This window comes from Amphiprion ocellaris, chromosome 22, assembly GCF_022539595.1.
Source record: "Amphiprion ocellaris isolate individual 3 ecotype Okinawa chromosome 22, ASM2253959v1, whole genome shotgun sequence".
In the NCBI taxonomy this organism is placed as follows: domain Eukaryota; kingdom Metazoa; phylum Chordata; class Actinopteri; family Pomacentridae; genus Amphiprion; species Amphiprion ocellaris.
The window spans coordinates 10,958,993-10,973,451 of record NC_072787.1 but is presented as its reverse complement, the minus strand read 5'-3'; the positions used below and the strand labels follow the sequence as shown (position 1 = coordinate 10,973,451).

The 14,459-nt window shown below is 37.7% G+C and overlaps 1 long non-coding RNA gene across 1 annotated transcript; it reads right to left on the bottom strand.

The window, feature by feature from the left end:
• Positions 1-142: 142 nt before the first annotated feature.
• LOC118469649 (uncharacterized) lies at positions 143-12,932 on the bottom strand. Its single transcript, XR_004846583.2, has 2 exons — positions 11,134-12,932; positions 143-1,493 (listed from the first exon to the last, which is right to left on the bottom strand). It is a non-coding gene; the product is annotated as an uncharacterized LOC118469649 (long non-coding RNA).
• Positions 12,933-14,459: the final 1,527 nt, after the last annotated feature.

Here is a 14,459-nt window from a genome sequence, read left to right as displayed (position 1 = left end):
GTGTTTTCCCGTAACATTTTGGAAAAAAAGACTCGCTCCACACTTATTCCCAAATACACTCACACCCACAAAATGAAATTTTGCGATGCAGTGCTACACGCCATTAACCAATGGGTTTGTGAAATCAGACAAAACAACAGCATGGTATATTACTGTCTTTTATTTACTCAAAAATGTAGCAAAAGATAATGTTACAGTGCCTGGTGGAAGAAAGCAAAGTCATATTTTAGAGATGGCTGCTTTTAGTTATGGCTCATAGACTCGCGGGTTTTTATCAAATAGATTGCGAGGTATAAAAAATGCTTTATACAGCTGAAACAAGGCAGTATGTGTCACTACGTACTTACCTTGAAAGAGAATTGAAAACACATGTAGTCTGAGGGAAAAATACTCCTCACTGAATGTTGTGTAAAGACAGATAAAGTCCTTGAGACCTTGACCGTTGCAGTTGCAAACTGGAATGTGTTCTGTGTTGTCAACTCTGCATCTACTCTAGCCAAAGGATGTTCCAAAATTGCCTCTGTGTATAAAGGAGCATTAGACTGAGAGAAGCTGCTCTTCTCTTTAATAACCTCTCTTGCTGTAAGATTGAGCCCGGAATGTGCATTCTGCTATAATCTAGATCTTACTACTCTGAACTGATCTCTTATAGAATTTTTCTTACATAACTTGGGGGGTCATCTGGAATCCCAGTATCCTCGTGTCTTCCCACCCAGACATGGACTTCTCCTGAGAAAAGACCTCGACCACAGTTTCCTTAAGAAATTGGTTTTGGATTGTGAGGTCAGGATATCAGCCTGGTGGGAAGAACGGAGGTGATGGAATGAACAGACTGGTATGAGAAAGATCAGTATTTTCTTCTGAATTGACGTGTCACTGAGGAAACTATAATACATTTTAAGTGGTGTTCTGAGAACCTACATTTTGAAACTAAACTTAAACTAAAAATTGAAATAAATTTGATAATTAAAAATATATCTAAAATATGGTTGCTGTTGTAGTTAGTGGAGTGAATCATCCTTATTTAAGAGGTGATGTGGAATAAATTGTAAAGATTTAGACAATATAGTTAAGGTGGAAGGTTGGCAGAGGTGATATGGTTTCAAGTGTAAAACTGCAAGTGGATGATTGTGCAAATCTGGTCATTCAAATTAAAAGGACTTTGGAAATAATAAGAAGAAATTAAAGAAAAGAGAGAAAAAGAAGGAAGAAAGAGAGGAAAACGACAGAGGAGACAAAACTGACAGAAAGGCTGATAATATTCTTTCTCTCAAGTATTCTCAAGCATTCTGAAGATGATATAGTTAAAGCAGGTTGACCGAGACTAAGACAGTTGCCGGATGATGATGATCCTGTTGGTTCTCCACCTCTCCTCGCTTACTTGGCTGTTCTGGCTGCTCCGTCGGACTCCGCTCCCATTCCCTCCACGGCTCTCTGCCCTGCACTGGCCAGCACAACTAATGCCCTGATGTCCATTCTACAGTCATTGTCACCTGTGGGGTGGATCACATCAGGTAAAATTTATAATCCATATCACCTTCCAGGAGAAACATAAGGGGAAGAATTTCAAGTTCCAGTGACAGAGTTACTAAATCCCAGAGCTGGTGAACAAAATCAGCAGCCGACACCCTGGGTATATAGAGCCCATATGCACAGCTGCCTTTTTAGATGCCTCATGTCACCCTTTTCTGTGTATGTAAAGAAACATTGTGTTGGGAAGAGGATGAAGCCTTCACAAGACATCAAAGACTATGCTATGCATGCAGAGAGAGAGAAATTACACAAGGTAAAAAAGAAGCCTCAAAATCCAAAAGACAGTATGTTTATGTCTGGTGAATCGAATGCTGATGTCTTTTTTCAAGTTCATGTCAATGGAAGAGGCCGTGGAAGGGGTGTAGGAGAGACAAAGGTTATTATGCCTCTGACTGTCCTCACCTCCACATACAAGATTAGGGACCACACACTGATACACATTTGCACATCTTCAGCAACACTAGATGCACAAAATGAGACAGAGATTTCAGAGCATGTTAGATGACGGTCCTTTCATTACATTTTTATTTACTGGCACTCCAGTTATGTTCCTTGTGACTCTGGTGCATACAGAACTGTCCAGACAAGTCTAGATTGTCCAAAAGGCGCTAGCATGTCACATGAGAAGGTTTCCGTAAGATAAGCTACAGGAAATGTTGTGCAGGAGAAACTCACACACCCAGTGATTACACTAGATCATTCCCACGATTTTGATTGACATGATGCAATTTCCAGACTTGGACTTGGCATGATACAGATGCAGGAGGGCTTAAGGTAACTCGATGTGAAGGACTGATGGTGGTAGAAGGTGAACAAACCTCAAACTATTATTATATGGGTCATTCCAGAATTGAAGGACATTTATGTCCCACCCATCAAATTTCAAATAACCCATGTACAAAATACTAAAACATGCAGTTGTTGGGTAAATTTACTTGTCCTGAGACCAAACCTAAAAAGACTAGGAGAAAAGAATGTTTGAAAATATTTTTAAAAATACCAAATAAGTCTGGAGTTCCCTCTAAAATGCCATTTTTCTCTGTTTTGGTATTATTTTTTTCATTGTTGTCTCTTGTAATAGTGGGGACATTTTTTTTTTTATCAACATAATATTTTAAATAATTATCATGCATGGAACATGTGTCCCACAACAACCCTGTTAGCATAACCTTTTTAGCTGGTAGAACAAAGGAAAACAGTGAATCACATGAAACGCTGGAATTGACATCATCAAACAGTTTTCCAAAAGAATGGGTAGAGCAAAAGTATGTCCTCTCTTCTATTTTTAATATTTTCATAACATTGTCAGCCTTGATTGAATGTCTCACTCAACCTAATGAAACGCTGTTCTGCACATTATCAGGACAAGGCAAATTCTTTTTGTTATTTTCTCTACTTTTTTACATAAGTTTGTACACTTGATCAGCAGTAACAGCTAGCTAAATATCTAGCTTCTACTCCTGAGAAAAAACTAACGTTAGCATGGATTTGTAACCCTGTTACTTTGATTAGAGTGGGGTTAGCAACCAACAAATAAAACATGGAATGAAAATTTTACCATTGATGTGTAAGCTGACGCAGTCAAGCCTTTGACAGTTTATAACCTATTATTGATGAATATGGAGCAAAAAACTGTTTAAGAGAGGGTTTATTTTTCAAAAATTTTGAAGCCCAAATGGCCTCCAATTCTGGAATGACCCATATATTAGACATCAGGTTCCACATCTGTTATACAGATCATATGACCACACCAAAGAAGCTACACTTCCTCATGTGGACATCCAGAACCTAAAGGATATGCTCTGCACAGTGTAGAACAAACAAAAGGTTGCCCCACCTTCAGATCACTTTCTTGGCCCAAAAGGAAGGACCAGTGTTGGGTGCCAACAGACCATATCCTTACTCAAATTGCGGACTTGACGACAGCAACGGGTCGTCAGTATAAACTTAGCCAGGATGCAGAAAAGAAGGTTTCTGAACTGTTTAAAAAATTTCTGAAAAGACATAACTGAACCAACTTTGCAAACTATTCTTGAAAATTTGTAAGTACTTAACATCTTCTTTACTCTGCAATACATACATTTGAACACTTGAAAATCACAAAATTGTCTGTTATATATGGCTAAAATATGGGGTGAAAACGTGCACATTTAATTTGAACATTTAGCATAGAAGGATTTATAGAGGCAAGTTGTGCTTGGTGTCAAAATTTAGGGCAATTCCTGTACTTTCACATGGTGTCTTTTATTTTGTGATACTACCTATCCCACATGCTGATATTGACCTTTGAATCCGAAGGTCGGACAAATTTTTTTGATTTTTAGCTGTTCATATATCATACATAACATAACATAGGACCCTTATTTTACAGAGATCCATTCCCTAGGTAGCCAAGATACAGCACATAAAATTTCTAATGAATAGGATGATTAGTTTTTGTTTAACAGGTGGCCAAAAGTAGCATTTTAGAAGTTCGCGATGGATAAAATCTCAACTTTGTCATTCTCTGTAACATGCAATTATAAATTTTAAGTAAATATTTTCACATTTCTTAGGAATATGGATTCCTATGAAATGGTCCTGAAAATTTCAGACCTCTAGCTCTTTTTGTTCAGAAGTTATAGAAGCCTGAATATAGCCAAAAATTTCAAGTCTTAATTTTGGTCGCAATTTTAGGGTACCCCCTACCTACTTCAAATGGTCATAACTTTGGAACTCTTTCCAATAACGATATTGTTTTACTGATGGTAATCATATATTTTCTTGTTTATGAACATATCAGGATTTATAAATGGGGTCAGAGTTCAGTTAAACTTTTTGTCAGGAGAAATAATTTCCCCTTTATGAATGTCAGCTGTTATGGACATGAGAACGACTTAATGGGGTTAGCTAATAGCTAGCTAGCATACTAGTTCTTTGTTTACATTCAAATTTCTGGCCCAAAACACATTTCTAAGTGGGGTAATAAACATGTCGAATGTATTGTCTATGTAAAGTAATTAATATAATAAATAAATAGTTGTATATAACTATGTTTCGTGCAACCTCTTACATTTTACACTATTGTTATTTAGTTTAGTTTCTTAAAGTTTCATTAGAAAATGGACTGACATTCTTGTTTTCTTGATTTCGAAGCGAAACTCGTGTTGTCCACTAGAGTGGACATGTTGTATAATCTAAAATAAAAATATTTTTGGTAAAATTCTAAATTGTGAACTGTTGTTTTAGCTCAAAAAAGGCAGCAAATCGCAAAAAAAGTTAAATTGAAAGGTATTTTTTTCCCTCAGTTCTCAGGATATATACTGTATATAAATGTAATATACACTCCCTGGTAATTCATAACATGTTGATCATAAAGGTTAAAATCAAATCCATGCACGAGGTATTCTGTTCTTACATGCTCTCCAAGGTTTCAATGGAGAACAACTAGAAGCACAAAAGCAAAAGAGATGCTCCGTTAACTGGAAGTACGATTATGCAACAACTTCCCTAAATTTTTTTTTTTTTAAATTCACACCCCAGACATTTGTCAAATCTTTCCCATTCATAAAATGTGTTGCAACACAGATTACGGGAGATGGTTCCACAAATTAAGAATATTAAGCAACAGTGTATTCCAGGATGTGCTTTAAAGTCACACCCTTTTGTCTGTCTGTTACTGAAAAGCTGCACAAAGCATTCGGCGTGTACATGAAATAAAATCTGATTGCAAGAGCAAAATTTAAGGATTTGACTAAATGTCTGGTTTCCTACTTAGTCAAACTGCTGAGATTGTAGCTGTACTGCTGATGGGAGACCGCAAAATTTCATCAGAGAGTTTTCACGAGGGAGAGAGTTTTGTAACTTTCTACTACAATTATTCACAAAATGTTGTGGTCACGAATAGCAGAATTGTTCCACCGAACTCAAAAAAAAAAGAAAACATCATCACCAAATGATGATTTATAAAACTGTGTGTAACGTATCACATAATATTTAAGGCCATATGTGTTATCAGCTTTATACATTTTGTGCAGCTGTATTATATTTTAAATCAAATAAGCCGTATGTTAGGATTAAGAATGGAGGGAGACACACCCAACTGTCAAAAATGAACTTGAATTTACGAAAGACATTAATAATAAAAATGTAGTTAGAGTTTTCCTGCTTCTTCTTCTTTCAGTAAAGGCAACTTGGCATAAAGAATAATGAAGGATTAGAGGTTATCTCAGTCTTAATGTTAATTCAGTGGAAATAATACACAAACTTGAAAATAAATTCCAAAATTATTATTTGCTTGAAGATGTCAATTAATCTTAACGTGCTGCGTTTTGTGCTGTATCCATTCATGACACTGAATAAAAATGTCCATACTTTCCTGTGCATGACCATGCCGAGGAAAACGAAGGGAAGCAAAAGCACAGAGAGAGATTCTGATTGCAAAATTAATTGCCATATTGGACTTAGCCCAGCTAATAAGCAAAAAATCTGGGTGTGGGTTGAGGTTTATGTTAGATTTGTCTCTAAATCTGCCTTTTATCACCTCAAAAACATCATCAATCACTGAGTGACACAGACACTGAAGCATGCGTTTATATCGAGCAGGTTAACACTTTGCTTTCTGATCCAACCAAAAATGCTAGAAATCATCTCCTGCTGATTCAGAACTCTGCTGCCAAAGTGTTTACCGGGACCAGAGGGAGAGAAAACATTATACCTGTCTGAAAGTCCTCACATTGGTTGCCTTCCAGTTTCTGCCAGTATTGATTTTAATTTTCTTTAACTTGTTTTTAGAGCTCCTCGTGGTCTTGCGCTGGCATATATGTCTCACACGCCTACAGTGTATGAACCAGCAAGGCCCCACAGGCCCTCTGGCACGAGTCTGTCAGTGTTCAGTAGTGCAGAAGTAAAATCTTCATTGCTATCTAGTTTCTTAATTTAATTTTTATTATTTTATTTCTACATAGATTTTGAAAATTTTATAAAATATATTAAAGACATCAAACAGTAGTAAAATATAATGTAGCATAAGTTCCACGAATACAAACAATCTTTTTCTGATTTTTTTAGTTTTGTCTTTTAAATCTTTTATCATGTAGTGTTTTTTGTTAAAATGTAGTTTTACTATTTTATTCCTATGTTTGGTTTTTCAGTATATTTTAACATTGTTTTTAACCTAGTTTTTCAATGCATTTTTAGTTCACTTTACTTAAGCTATTTATTTAATTTTTAGTATTTCTATTTTATTTGTGTGTACCCCCTTTTTAATCTATTTTATCTAGTTTCTTCACTGACATTTTCATTTTATGTTTTGTCTTTTAATCTATTTTATCTAGTTTTGTAATCTACTTTTCCTTCACTCCATTACGCTCTGCACTTGTTCCGTCTTATTATCGGCTGCTCAGTCACCTGTAAAGCACTTTGAACTGCACTAACCTGTGTGAAAGGTATTATATAAATCCAGCTTGATTGATTGATTGAAAAACAAATGTGACAGAGGGACCACTGTGATGTATGAGCTATCTCATACAACTTTATACTGCAATGATGTGAAGTAAAACCAGTGACTGAATGGCTAGTAGAACAAAACACACACATCATGGTCAACATTGTTATAGCAAGTACAAATGCTTTGTAGTGGTTTGGACACTTGAATACAGAAAATTACAACAGAAACCAAAATTAACCAACAAATCTGGCAAATGTGGAAATATAAAAGAAATTTGATCAGTTGCTGAATGTCCTCTAACCTGCTCCTTAAACAATTGACAGTTTTCTGTTCTAAAGCCTCCATTCCCACAGAAACTTCCCTGACAACACTGGAAAACTAGTTTGACATCAACAGCTGTCATCAACACCACTGGCATCTTTTCGTCTGGTTTTAGAAACCACAACACCAGGTCCGACTTTTAGAATAACTAATAATAATACTTTTCTATTTCAGGCATTTTCCAGCACGATTGCTCTGCTTAAAATGACAAACAATGGCAGTCATTTCTTATTTTTTTCCATTGTCGTGGGTAAATTTATTAAACTATTCTTAAATCCACATAGTGGACAGAAATATTGTCCGATTTAGAGATGCAGATTTCAATTTACCCACTTATGTCATTTCCAGTAAGCACCCGAGTCAAATATTACAGTCTATCTGACGTGCAGAAATGTGCAGTGCAGTTTAAAATACAGCACAAAGGACAATGAAGAAATGCTTGACAACATTTCTCTCAGCACACAGCAAACCTGACGCGTCTAGAATGTCACGGTGGACACGCCAAACATTAATGATCATTTGCAGTGCTTGGAACACCTGCACAGTATTCGATCTTGACACTGCAGATGCATTCACCGAACGTAACAAATAGTAATAGCAATAAAAAGTGAACAAAAGAGTAATTCGGCATAAGCACAACAATTAACTAAAGCCCAACAAAGGGAAAGAAATGTAACAGTTTACACACCTTTAGTTTTTCTGTGTGTCACTACATCGCACACATAGTTTGAAAGTGACTCACAACGCACCGGGAAACAAGACGAATCTTGCTATGGAATATCATCTGTGTGTTTGATTGCTGTCTCGGTTACCCTGGTCACGTTTTGAGTCCCACGATGCAACACTTCCCGGCAACACTGTCATAATCTGATGGATGTGTTTAATTACTGTCACACACACACACACACACACACACACACACACACACACACACACACACACACACACACACACACACACACACACACACACAGACACTCTTTAATACTTTTGGAAGCTGATAAAAATGCTGAGCTGCATCACTTTCACCAAATACAGACATGAAGCGTTACTGTGCATGCCCTTTTTTAAGTATCCCTACATGCATCCTCCAAACATTTCAAACAACATTAGCTTTCTGTAAAAGTCAGTGCTGCAAAAACAGAGCAAAGAGGACCAAGTGAATGCAGATAGACTGCACTTCTCTACTACATCTTGAAGACTTTCATCACGGTTTGCTATATACATTTTTGGTTTGCGTAGCAGCTATTCAGAACATGTAGGGCATGTGATTTCACAGCTGGCAGGTTACAGGGACACACTTTAATCTGGGTGCATCATTAAAAGGAAAACATCTCATATCTGATTGCAAACAAAGGAGCACAAAGAATATTATATCCCCTCTAAATTTAAAGTAGTCCTGCATTAAAACCCTATTTCCATGGTGACTCCACTATCATCCTCGGTACCTCAGCTGCACGTTACTTCCTGCTTGGAATCGTAGATAATATCTCAGATGGATAATACACTGGAGGGCCAGAGCCAAATTTTTTTTTTATTATTTAGCTCAATCAACACTGCACAATTTAAATCAGCTGTCGGTGAAAGGTTGAGATTTGAGACAATGAAACCAACTGCAAAGCTTTTCATTTTATCTACATCGGTAGGGGCAAATCATCAGTCAGCTCATTCAGAGTTCTAATTGCTTTGACTTTTCAAATGTGATCACGTCCTTTAAAGGCTGTGAATGGTCTCACTCCTTAATGAATAGCAGCCTTATTGATGAGGTATGTGTCCTCCAAAATGGAGCCCTTGTGGTTACTCCCAGGTCACCAGTTTCCCATGCTTGGGAATTCTCAGTGTACTGACCTCAGACACACTAAGTCACTCCCTAAAACATTTCTCTTTGACAAAGCTTATGGAATTGTATGACACTTGCTGTTATTTATTCAGTTTTATTCATATTTATATGATCTAATTCATTTTACTGTTTATACTTACAGTTGCTTTATTCTCATCTTATCTGCCCTGTCTTGTTTATCTTTATCTTATTATAATTTTTGTGAAGCACTTTGCAACAATGTTAAGAAAAGTGCTATAGTGTTATTCTTAATATTATCTAACTGAATTTTATTTTATTCTATTTTGTTAACTTACTTTTTAGTAGTCTGTTATGTTAAGCCTATGTACAAAATAATAGTAATAATAATAATAATAATAATAATAAGAAGAAGAAGAAGAAGAAGAAGAAGAAGAAGAAGAAGAAACAGACGGACAGGATCATTAGAATTTATAAATCGGAATGTGAAGATGGTACACTTTGCTCATATAACAGTTAAAGCCAAATGCTCTTACTGGCACTAACATGACATTGCCAGATTTTTTATCTGTTCAACTGACCTTTGTCACAGTCACTATGCTGTATAACATACACGATATGATATGCACTCACAATTCATAAAAGCCAAGTTTCAGGAATGTTAGAAAATTGTTTTGTCTTGCGACATAATTTCAACAAAGTTGAATCTCATGAATATTTTAGTATATTATGATAACTTTTGGACCAGCGCCCTGTAGCTTGTTATTAATAGTTCTCTGATTAATTCAAGACATCGTTGATGGTCCACTGGTCACTGGCTCTAGTCCTGAAAATGTTCAGCATAGTTAAAGACCTCATGGACAGCCCACTGTCTGTCCTCTTTGAAACCCTTAGAATCATTTTTTTCAGACAGTGAAGCACTCATGAACTGAGCCCTGCTTGATCAATTACCATCATACTCCCGTTTTAATGAGTGCACAGGTGCAGTTGCTACTAAATCCTAATCATGCCAGTAGCCTACAGCCCAGTGTCTTATACAGGCTTACATCACACATTGGTTATTGGTATTTATTGCTTTAGCTTGGAGTTGCTAGGTGTAGCCCTTATGCAACGCTGTTAATGTGACAAATTGTGTGTTGTCTTGTAGCTCAGCAGTTTCCCAATATTCATATAACAACTAACTTAATCAGTGCACTAAATTCCAGCACACTGACTCACTGAGTTGAGAAGCAGCTTGAGATATTACACTGTGAATGAATGAATGAATGAATGAATGAATGAATGAATGAATGAATGAAAGGCGAAAAGGTTTTAAAGATGAACTTCTACCAAACTCTTCAGCACCAGAAAAGAACTCTGGGTGGAGAAGGGGATGACTAGCAACATATTGTACTCTCAGGGAATGAACAAGGCATTGGATTACTGACTGTACTGTCTGGTTTGAACGAGCAGCGTACAACACGCGTGAGCGGAAGGGATTTGCTCAAATTTAACTCGCAGTCCACCAGCCTGGAACTATGCCCTGCAGCCGCAGTGACATGTGGAAAAAGCCTGCTCACCACACGCTGTTACTCCGAGGGTCAATCTTAACTTGCTCATTCGGTGAGGTTTCACTTTACTGACAGATGTGAGGACGGAAGTCAGGTCACATGCCGTGGTTGCAGAGCTGCATAACGAGAGGACGTGGGAAAGAACTCCTGGAATCAAAGTTGCCAGATCCGCAGGGTTGGTAAGGAGGACGACTGTTTTTTACACACACACAAACATCCGAGCATCTGAGAAAGCAAGTTGAAGGCGCACTCCATGGTGTCCGTTTCCAGCGGTGAACATGAACGAGGAATGACCAATGGTGAGTACATTTTTTTTAAAAAACAGCACCGCATCGGCGCAAAGTGGCCTAAAGCGGGTGACGCACCGACATTAAATCGCAATTACAACACCAAATCCGCGCTGAATTAGAGCAGAAGTCAGGTCAGGGTTGCTGCTGGGATAAAATATAAATGTGTAAAGTGTGACGTGTGTAGCAGCGGTGTGGAGTTCAGTCGAAGCTTACCGGCAGCTGAGTACGAGCGCATCCGTCTCTGCGCGTCCTCCGCCGAGCGACTGGTTGGCTGACTGTATGTTAGAGAGTTAAAGGGCTTTCCAGGCATAGGGGAATTCCGTGCGAATAACTTCCCATCAACCAGTCATAAGGAAACTGAAATAGGATTTAGGATTTACGGGAATTTGCTTCTGGGTTTACAGGAATTGGTAGAGGACTGTTTCAAGTTGAAGTTTGCGTCCTGACAGATTTCCAGGTGATCATTTGGTAACAGAACCAATACAGATAAACAAAATGTAACACAAAAAGCACCTTGTTGCAAGTCATGTATTCAACTCTGCGTAATAGGATAGGTGAATAAATAAAGGCGCTCATGACCTACTTTAGTCCCTTTCAGATTGTGGATGTTTTTTTTTTTTTGCTTATGTATGAGCTCCATTTTTTAACCCTGTTATCGATGGAGGTGTGTCCATTTCCAGTGTTTGATACACTAACCTATAACCATACATGTGTTTTCTGCATGTATTTTCAAAAATAAATGTAGTGGAATAAATGTCGCACCATTTCCCTTTTGAAGCGTAGTGATCTGAGGTGGCTGTGAGTGAGAAGCACAAGCAGTCACTCAGGACTGCATTTTCATGAATGTTGTGACATACTGGGTTTACATGTGACATTGCAGCATTCCTCGAGATGATCGTTGTGCCTCTGGGAGAGTCTTTTTTCTAGTGAAATTATTATAGTAGCAGGAAACTATTGCTCTGTAGTGATATTTGGACAGTATTTGCGGTGGTCATATCAGAACTGTGTAGAGAAAAAATATTTAGACTTGTTTGATCATGTGTGGATGTGGAGCACAGGAACAATGCTGTATGTAGTGTCGGGGTTCCTCCTTCCATAAAAAGTGTCAGCCAAGCTCACCTATAAAGGTATTAAAATACTATTTAAGGTTTGGAAATTCTGTTTACACTTTAGGCCCCTATTCTTGACAGATAAAATGGATCCAATATCTGACTTTTATTGGTAAATCCATTAGTGGAGGGAGCTTTGACTGGAATTCATTTCTCAAGACTTCTTCGGCATCTTCCTGGATGTGATGCACTATGGATCACCAATGTGGGGGTGGAGGCTGCAACAGCTTTTACAACATCCCAACCTTGGGACTGATGACCCTGTGTGATCCTTCACTCCCAGATTCTTAGCAGAGTTTGGAACTCAGCAAATGAATTTGTCCATCACTTTTTCTCTGGAGCATAACAGTATTTCATTTAGGATCAGCTGTATGTTTGATATTGAAATCTATTTTAAAAAACTGACAAATCATTTTCTGCTTTTCATCCGTAATCAAAAACTTGCCCTATACCCAGTTTCTCAGACGAGATGCATATGTAATACCCAGGAGTACTCTGACATTCCTGCAAATCGTTTATATAAAGTTTAGGGAGAAGAAATAATGCTAAAGCTAACCAAATGTAAAGAACCCTGTTTACAAATCCGCCATTGTTGTTGCTGGTGCATGCTCATTCCACAAAGCAAAATGGGCATGCGCGAACTGTGGACGTAAACTAAAACTTTTAAAAACCTGCACTTGAGAAAGTATTTGAAAAATCCTAACTGACTAATTGCCTAAGTCATGGTGTGTTGACATTCCAGTTTGTTTTGCAAATCGATTTTTGCGTTTCATAGATGGAGGAGACAGTAGAGCGTGCTTCCTTCTATTTGTTTTTTTTTGACACTGTCCTGAATTTTTGGGCTGACCACTCTCCCTCCTACCCTGTGTCCCTCACCCTGTGATCTTCAACTCTCAGCCTCTTCTTTGCATCAGTCTCCTTGCTCTCCTGCTTCTACCTCCATCTCTGTCCTGCAACAGCACAAAGTCTGCTGGAGAAATAATAAAGGATTACGACGGAATCGTGCAAGTTGATCTGAACAACACAGTAAGAAAGACACAAATTCTTTATATATTTGTCAACATGCTGCATATAAAGGAAATAGAATTGTATTGCGATCAAATAATAAACAAGCATTTCAGCTCAAGGGATCCGTCCCATCTAATACAGAATGTATGCATCGCAGTTGTTGAGCACATGTTTTCAAATCCAACGCCAGTACCATCTTTCAACATTTAATGATTTTTCTTGGGAAATCTGGTCACCAAAAGAGGAGATAGAAATACTGTAAAGGGAACCAAACAAGTTTGAGCAAAAGCACCAAGATACTGGAGATGTGAATAGTGCAAAAGCAACTGCAACCTAATATTAGGTGTTAGATGTTAAGCATTTGTCAGGTTGAGCTTTCCCCACTTTCTTTTTTTTTCTTTTAGTTTCTGAACTCCCCATTATGGAATGAGCAGCCAGTCACACACGGAAACTAAAGCAAAACCAGGAAACAAGCTGGTTTGCATTATAACAACAGTAATAACTTCATTTTTTACAGCACCTTTAAAAAACTGAGTTACAAAGTACTTTGACAGCTGAAGCCAATTCAAAATACTCAGGGCAATATTATACCACGAGGGGAAACAGCAAGACCAGACAAAATCGAAAGTATGTAGAAAGAAGAAGAAAAATGATGTACAAATGAAAAAATGATCATATAAATAAACAAAAGAATAAAAGCAATGAAAAAACATTGCAAATGTATAAAAATGAGATTTAACAAGCAATTGTTAAAAAGTTTAGTGATCGTTCAACTTGGAAATGAAGCCAAATTCTCAGCACAGCAATTGTTTTTGGTGGGTTTGTCAGAGTGCAGAGCCACTGCTTCAAAATGCCTCTGAAGTGGCTCCTAGTTAACGTGACATCTGAATGGGCTGCATTTCAATCACTCCGTTGTCTCACAACAGGAACAGAAAATGCGTAAATGAGAACATCTGTATTGGGTATTTAGGATTGGAATTTAAAAAATATAGTATATGTGAGCACAGGGAGCAAAAGAGAAGCAAACAGATGTAAACACCAGCTGATCAAAGGCTGAAGCAAAACAGAGACCCACACTGTTCTTCTTTATTGCTTTCAAATCACTCTCAAAGCTAATGGTAACATTAGCCAAAACGGTTAGCTAATCAAGCTAAACAGTGAGCCAGTGGCGAAAACCCCGCACTGGGGTGGTGTGTTGTCATCTGTTAAAAGCAGGAAGATGTCTGGCAGTTGCATTTGCATAATTGCAGGAGAAGACACACTTACTGGCAGTTTCAGATTTAATTCACAGCTGTCTGCCCATGTTTCCTGTTGTTTCAGAAACTGAATAAGTGGTGTTTGGAGACTGGCTATCATGTACTGTCCCTAGCTGCTTCAAATATTACAGTGGCATCATGTAGATTGGATAAATACATATTTATT